The sequence below is a fragment of the Gallus gallus genome, chromosome 2 (assembly GCF_016699485.2).
Source record: "Gallus gallus isolate bGalGal1 chromosome 2, bGalGal1.mat.broiler.GRCg7b, whole genome shotgun sequence".
NCBI lineage: Eukaryota > Metazoa > Chordata > Aves > Galliformes > Phasianidae > Gallus > Gallus gallus.
In genome coordinates, this window is record NC_052533.1 from 40,333,989 (window position 1) to 40,341,158 (window position 7,170).

The following is a 7,170-nucleotide window of genomic DNA, read 5'->3' on the forward strand; positions in this document are numbered from 1 at the left end:
CCTCTTCAGTCCCCCCACCCAGAAATGTCCATCCCCTTCAGTCCCAAGAAGACTGTAGTTGTTCCTTTGAATCAACACAGGTAGAGCTTGGGGTTCAGTTTCGCTGAAAATCAAATTAAGAAAAAAAATGAGGAGAAGAAAACAGGTAACACAAACTGATTCATAATGAAAAAAGAAAAAGCTGGTGTTTGACCTCTGGGGGTTTGAGATAAGCTAGAGGTTGAATAGTGCCTTTGTGAGGGTAAGAACTGGCTAAGTGAGAATGGGAAATGAGACTTCTACCAGAAAAAAAAAAAAAAAAAGAGGAAGGATGGTTCTGAAAAGCTTGAGGAGCACAGTACTGGATGAAGACACTGCAGGTTATGTGACAGTTTTTTCTGTTGCCCTAAAATACTTGCGTTTTGCATTGCGTTTACTGCAAGGGACTGGATTCTTTGCTTCTAAAGGGGATTTGGGAATACATCACTGTGTGAGATATGAGGAGGATGACAGGATGTTGGGTCAAAAATGAATTAATTTCCTGGTTTTAATGAAGGGGGGGATGCTGAGTGATGCTCCTGGAAGGAGGACTAGGAGCTCATTAGGACAAAAAGGAGCATGGCACAAGGAGAAAAAGCAGCTGCAGACATTAGTAGAAAGCTTACCAGGGAAGGATCTAGTGTGAGCACATTATTTGCTGTCAGAGGAGCTGGCAGGTATCAATAGTTCATGGCTGCATTAGAGCTTAAACAGCAGACCTGCCTGCAGTGATAGAAAAGTCTCTTTTCTCTGCTTTCCCACAGCGTACGTATTACATACCTTTGTCTAGGAATTTCATGTTCTGCTACAGCTGAAGGAAGCTGCAATAAACCTGACCTAGAGGCTGAGTTAAATAGCGTCAAGTTGCCACATGTTTGGCCTTGTTTAACTTAAAATTGCTCAAGACTGTTTTTCTTAGAGACAACAGAAAGTGAAGTGCTGCTGCAGTGCTGGAGGGGCTGTGTGCTGGACGGTGGCCTCAGATGCCCGTCATGCTAGGGGTAAACACCTGCATTTGGACTGCTTCACCACAGAGATAAGGAAAGCTGCAGTTATGCATCACTGGGCCCGACTGCTGAGCTTGGCACTGGGCTGGAGCCTTGGAGGTGCTCCTCGTAGTGTGAGACGGGGAGAGGGGCCTGTGGGAGGCCCACCTGTCATTCCTTAAGCCCATGGAGGAGGAGAGTGCCCTCTCTGCAGAGCTCTGGGATATTCTTGAGTAGGCTGTGTGCACCCTTCCTGTTCAGGACGTTTCAGTTTTCAGACTGCGGCACAGGTGCAGGGCCTGTGCCCTTGGCTTACCTTTCTCTCCTTTGCAGATGTGTAGGGCTACGGTCTCACAGCCATCCTGTTGGGAACACACAGCTTATGGTTTTGGTCCCTGGTCGCAGGACTTGTTTAACTGTGCTCCATGGAAGCAGGTCAGAAAGTCACACTCGTGCTCGTTGTCATTCCCTCCTGGAGAAGGATGATTACTTTTTTTCCAACATGAGACAGTAGCTGGAAAACAGGAAAAGCCGTTCCTTCCTACACTCAGCTATCCTAGAAGTTGCTCATTACCTCCAGCTGGCTTCTCTGGAGTTTGTTTGTATTCTGCCTGTCCCTGAGCCCAGAGTCCAGCAGTCTCAGCCAGTCCCCTGCTCAGCACGCCGGCCTCTTGCAGGCACACAGTAAGCACACACCATTGTTTATTGGTAGGGACTGAGCTGTATGCAGTGGGTTCCCACCAGCTTGGAGTCTGAATCCAAAGAAAAAGCCTATATACATACAAGAGCTTTATGCTCTTTCTGACTATCATCTTGTCTCTGGGCTGATTTACTGGGCTAATGACTTTACAATTTATTAAGTATCAAACAAGCTCTCATCGCCTTTCCAGGCCTGGCCACACTGCAGCCCCAAAGGAGTTTCCTCCGCCATGGGTGAGGTAGCTGCCAAGACAAGCTTTCAACTTTACGCTGAGGCAGAATTTAGGTTCTGAAATCTCTGGTACTGCTCTGGCTTTGGGGATGTGAAAGCTAAGCTTTAAAAAAACGGAGTAGCCACAGGCATGGTACTGCAGCTGCTTGTTTTGTGCTGGGCAAAAGCTACTAGGACTGTAGCATGATAGGGAGGGTTAATAACAGTGAGGTGGAGAACAACCATCTCCTTTTAGGGCGATGGTACTGGGGATTGAGGAGAGCAGAGCTAGAAATAAAAGTGCAAATGAAACCAAAATCAAAGTGACCCATCATTTCCTGAGAGAGCAGCTCAGAGCAGTGCTGTTCTGTGGGTTAGTGATTTCTTATCACTTCCTGAACACAACCTCTAGCAGCACCTGTTTGTTCCATAGTGCTAAACTACAGCTTTGTGGAAAAGAGCATAAGATAAATGTTTTCAAAAGCAGTTCTATCAGTGGATACATACCTAGTGCTCTCAGGTACAGCTTGTGTTTGAGCAGCAAAAGTCTTGCAGAGCATTACCCAGTCAGGAAAGCCCCAGCTTTTGAAGCAGAAGAAAGGAAGTAGATAAACTGGCTGATTTCAATTGAAACACACTTCTTTGGATCCTGGCTTGAGCTGAGTTAAATTCAAAATGCCCCAGGTGTTGTGGATGTTTTATATTGATCTTTAGATTTTTGTAGACCTAGAATAACAGCAGTGCACAAAGCAACCATGTGAAATTAATAAGCTGCAACTTAAGACATTAGCAAAAGCACAGCAGTCCTGCCCTCCTCCCTGTTCCAGGGAATTCAGACAGCAGCATGAAGTAACACTGAAGCACAGTGTGAAGCACAGGTGTCCCATGCCAACACTCCCTGCTACAAAGCATACAGGTTGCTTTGGTTGGCCCTTAAAATGATTTTAGTCCTGTTCTGGTGCACAGAGGTACTGCCCTGTAAATCATCCTCAGAACCCCTCTCCCCTGTGACTGTAGAGGTGTGCTATAGGTTGGAACCCTGCAAAGCTGAAAAAGTGCTTAGCAAACCAAGCACCTGCAGAAGAGAGGGAATTGCACAGAAGGAAAGCAATGAACCAAGTAACCTGCGCTCAGTGTGTATGTGTTTCCAGGTGCAGAAAAAAAGTAAGGGTTGGTGGTGAAGAAAACATCTGCGTTTCTGTGGCTGATAAAGGGACTGCCAGAAAGACACATATGCCCCAGCAATTGAAGTGGTGCTGGTGTGTGGATGACAGAGTAGGCCAAGCAGAGCGGTGGGTCATTTATCTCTGCAGAGCAGAATATCACCAGACCACTAACAGAGTCAGGTGTAAATTCAGTGCGTCTGAAACACATGTTCTGTTCTTAAACGTTTGCACTTGTGTAGGAAGAGCAACAGCAGACAAGCAGCCCTTATGGCATAGGAGGAAGTGCAGCAAGTCTCTAGAAACCTGGAGGAAGAAAACAAAGCTGGGCACTCAGAGGCACCCAACCCTAACAGGGCCAGACTAGGAAATTAGATCAGCCTTGTTTTTCACAGCCCAGTGAGAGTAAATAAACACCATTCTGCCAGGGACAAGCACTGTGTCTCTTGGAGGCTATTCACTTAGGACTGGCCTTAGTACCTAGCCATTCTCCCTTGTGCACTCAGTGAAGAGAAAAGCAGAGAATGATTCGCAGCACCAATGACTCAAGAGCATGAGTTACCCTTTTGCTAATTCTTGATGCCTCTTCCTCCATCAGCTACCAGGTGGAATGGAACATCTCAGGGTAGGGCTGAGTAGATTTGCTTTGCCACGTGGAGCTGCAGCAGCACACACCTCTTAATTCCAGCACGTGTCTCTTGGCTAATAACAGAGCTAATGCAATAGCTGGGTGGATGTGAAGAGAGCAAGCTAGGAGCTGTGTATCACTATCTACAATACTATGACCTCAGAGCCTGTAGCCTGCACAGTACAGCCCTGCAGCACACATGATTATAGAGCACAGCTTCTCTTTTTTTTTGCTGAGATCACTGGGGCTTGTACCAAGGTAGACTAGTGCTGGTGACTTCCTTGACGTGGGTGTGAATCACAGCTCTGCTGGTATAATAGCTCCTCCTATATCTGAAGTGCTTTGTCCATCTAGCACAATCTACTGTTATTTCTACTTCTGTAAATCACTCTTAACATAAAACTTAATGAGCTGCATACCCCTTTTTCACGAGGCCCAGCCAAACAGGAGCACAATGCTGCAGCTGTAGCTATTAAGCTATGGTGGCGGCAAAGCACTCCATTAATACCTCATGCTCAGCAGTTTGTGATGCATGAGAGCTGAATAATTATGCCCTTGTTACCCTCAATGAGAGGCACCACTGCCAGAAACAAGAGTTAACAATTAAAAAACTGTACCAAGTCAAGGACAGCATTTATTCATTCATAAAACAAGCCTTTCTGGGCAAGAGAATTGTGAGACAGAAAACAGACAGACTTACGTTAACTAGACTGGTTTCTAATGCTGCATTGTACTCCCTCAGCTAGACCTCCGTAGCCACTTTATGCCAGCTGTTTTGAGAAACCAGCGGAGATGCAGCTAAAGCAAAAGCTCTTTGCACTATAAGGCAGCAGCTCCAGGTCTTTGGTTAGCTGTGTAGAGACTACAGAGTGACTGAGTAACCACTCTTCCGTACAGTAACCACTCTTCCCTACTCTGATACCTACAGATCAGTGGGAGCAGGGATTTCAGAGCAGTGTCTGCACTGAGATTTTTGGAAGAATGACAGCCAGTGCAAAGGAAGAAGTTAGAAGGAAGGCAGTTAGAATGAAGACAGTCGGATGGGTTATTTTGAGCAACTCTTTACCTAGTAATTCTCTAAGCAAGTGTAGAACAATATAATAATATAAAAAAACTTGTCATGCTTACATTGTACAACATTATGACGTCAGTAAGTCTTATGACAAACACAAGTGATGGTTAAAGGGAGTTGTGAAGTGGTCTCCAACCTTGGCACTGCAGACGGCTACACGCTTTTGTGCAGAATATCTAGCAACAGATACCTGACTGGATATGCTTGTCGCGTGTTGTCCTCATCAAGCTGCAAATGAGTTGTGCTACAGAAGAATGTGCTTATGCTGTCACCTCCTTGTGAAGCCCTGACTCTCACCTCAGGACCTGCCAACTTCAAAACAGCCCAGGCTGTTTTATTTCTCCAGTCCTGTTCTAATACTCAGCCAAGAGATAATAGGTCGTGTGAAATAAATTGAATGAGTGATCAGGACATGCAGGCGGCTCAAAGCAAGTTTTGCTGTGGTGCCTGCAGAGGACTGGAAATGCGAGCAGCCCTGTCTGGCATGCTTTACAGCTACGTGTGCCAAAGTTTCTGTTTGTGGACCCTGACATTTTTCCAGCATGCATCATTTGCATTTGTTTTGATAATAAGCTTCTCTCATTTAGCTTCCCCAGAGTCTAAGAAATGCACAGGTACTCCCCATTCCTTTCTTCTTTCTCCTCACCTACCCAGGATCAACAGGCCTTTCAACTGAAAACCACAGCATAATACAGACCACAAAAATCTTCAAAGCTGCAATAGTGCATTATAGGTACGGAGTCATCATGCAGCTGAAGCTTGACTTCATAATAAAAATAAGGAAAACTTAAAGAGAGCTCTTGACGGGTTACAAAACAAGAGGAATAAAAGCAAAACCTTTACTGTTCCAAACTGCTTAGCTGAAGTATTGCATTGAAACAATATTGATCTACTACCAGAAATCCACCAAGCTACATTTTAAGAAGTGACTGTAAAAATGATCACTAAACTACTCTGTTCAATTTATAGTCACACTGACAAAAGCAGAGGGCAAATGGGCTTCAGCTCCAGTGAAAATACAGGTCGGAAGAGAGCAAAGTCCTTCGGACCAGATCGTTTCAATTACAGGACCGTCTTTGCCCTCTTGTGGGCAAACTTTTCTCCTGCAGCTTCTCAGCAGATGCAGACAGCGCTGTGAACAGCTGCGCCGTGCGGTTAGCACCAACAGAATGCAAAAGCATTGCTCGACTTCCTTGTGCTTCCTTTAAGCAGGCAAAGAATAGCTATTCTGAATTCAAAGGGAAGTCAAAACCACAACCCAGCCAAGAAGGCAGCCCTGCCTGGTTCCTGTACAGCCACATGAAGGAGGCTGTGCAGTAAGGCAGGTGGTCAGCACACAATGGCAATCAGGAGGTGCCTGTGCCACTCACAAAGATGCAGATATTATCAATCTCTGTTCAGCCCTACTCTGCTTTTCTGGTAATTTACAGTAAATTAATTTGGATTACACTGCTGAGAAAGGAGTTGTCACAGTTCTAGCAGTAACAGGACAAACTGTGTGGTTATGCTCCTAATTATTAAACCTTTATCAAGTTGCTTAGAATTCGCTCTGTAAATCCACCACTGAAATTCCCTTTTACTACATTTTGCCTTTATTGTATGCTTACACCTAGTTTTCAAATTTAATTTAGTTTATGGTATTAGAGGCATTTCCCCCTCATGAACTTTTAAGTTTACATTCATCTCTGGCAAATTCATCAGAGAGAATTTCACACTTAATAAATTATATAAAGAAAAATATACTGCATTACTCCAATTTCAGTGTAGAGGACAAAAAAGTGCCATTCTCCTCCTGCTCCCAAGATGAATAGGTAAGAAGCAACCCCATTATAAAACATGAAAAGTTAACCTGCCAAAAAGCATGCAAGTTTATTATCTCCTTTTCCACACCTCAGCCACCAACAATCAGACAAACATTTCTAAAGGATCCAGTGACTCCTTCTCAACCTGGTAGCTCAGTCGTCTGCATTTTTCTACACCAGAAAGTACAACTTGCTCGTGATGCCTTATCTTTATTGTGTTCCTTCCTATAACAAGTTTACCACTTCAGTTCTCATCTCCAACTAATCAGGGCAATAGGAAACTAGCACTTGAATTACACTTGTTGCAGTAACCCACAGGCCACAGTAGGTGTAAAATCTGTCACTGACTAGCTTGGTTGGACCCTACGAGATGGGACAATACTGACCTTATTGGACCTTTCTTCCCGGAAGCTTCCACTGAAAACATCCAGCTTTGCAGAGTTGCAAGTTGGACGCCCTTCCCCAGTAACAGGCGAACACAATGAAAGCTCCGTCCTCCAAACCAGGAACAAAGAATGATGTTATTTCCTATGGTTCGTTCTGGGAGAACTGCCTACTGATAAAGAATCATGAGCAGTAGAAACAAGAAAC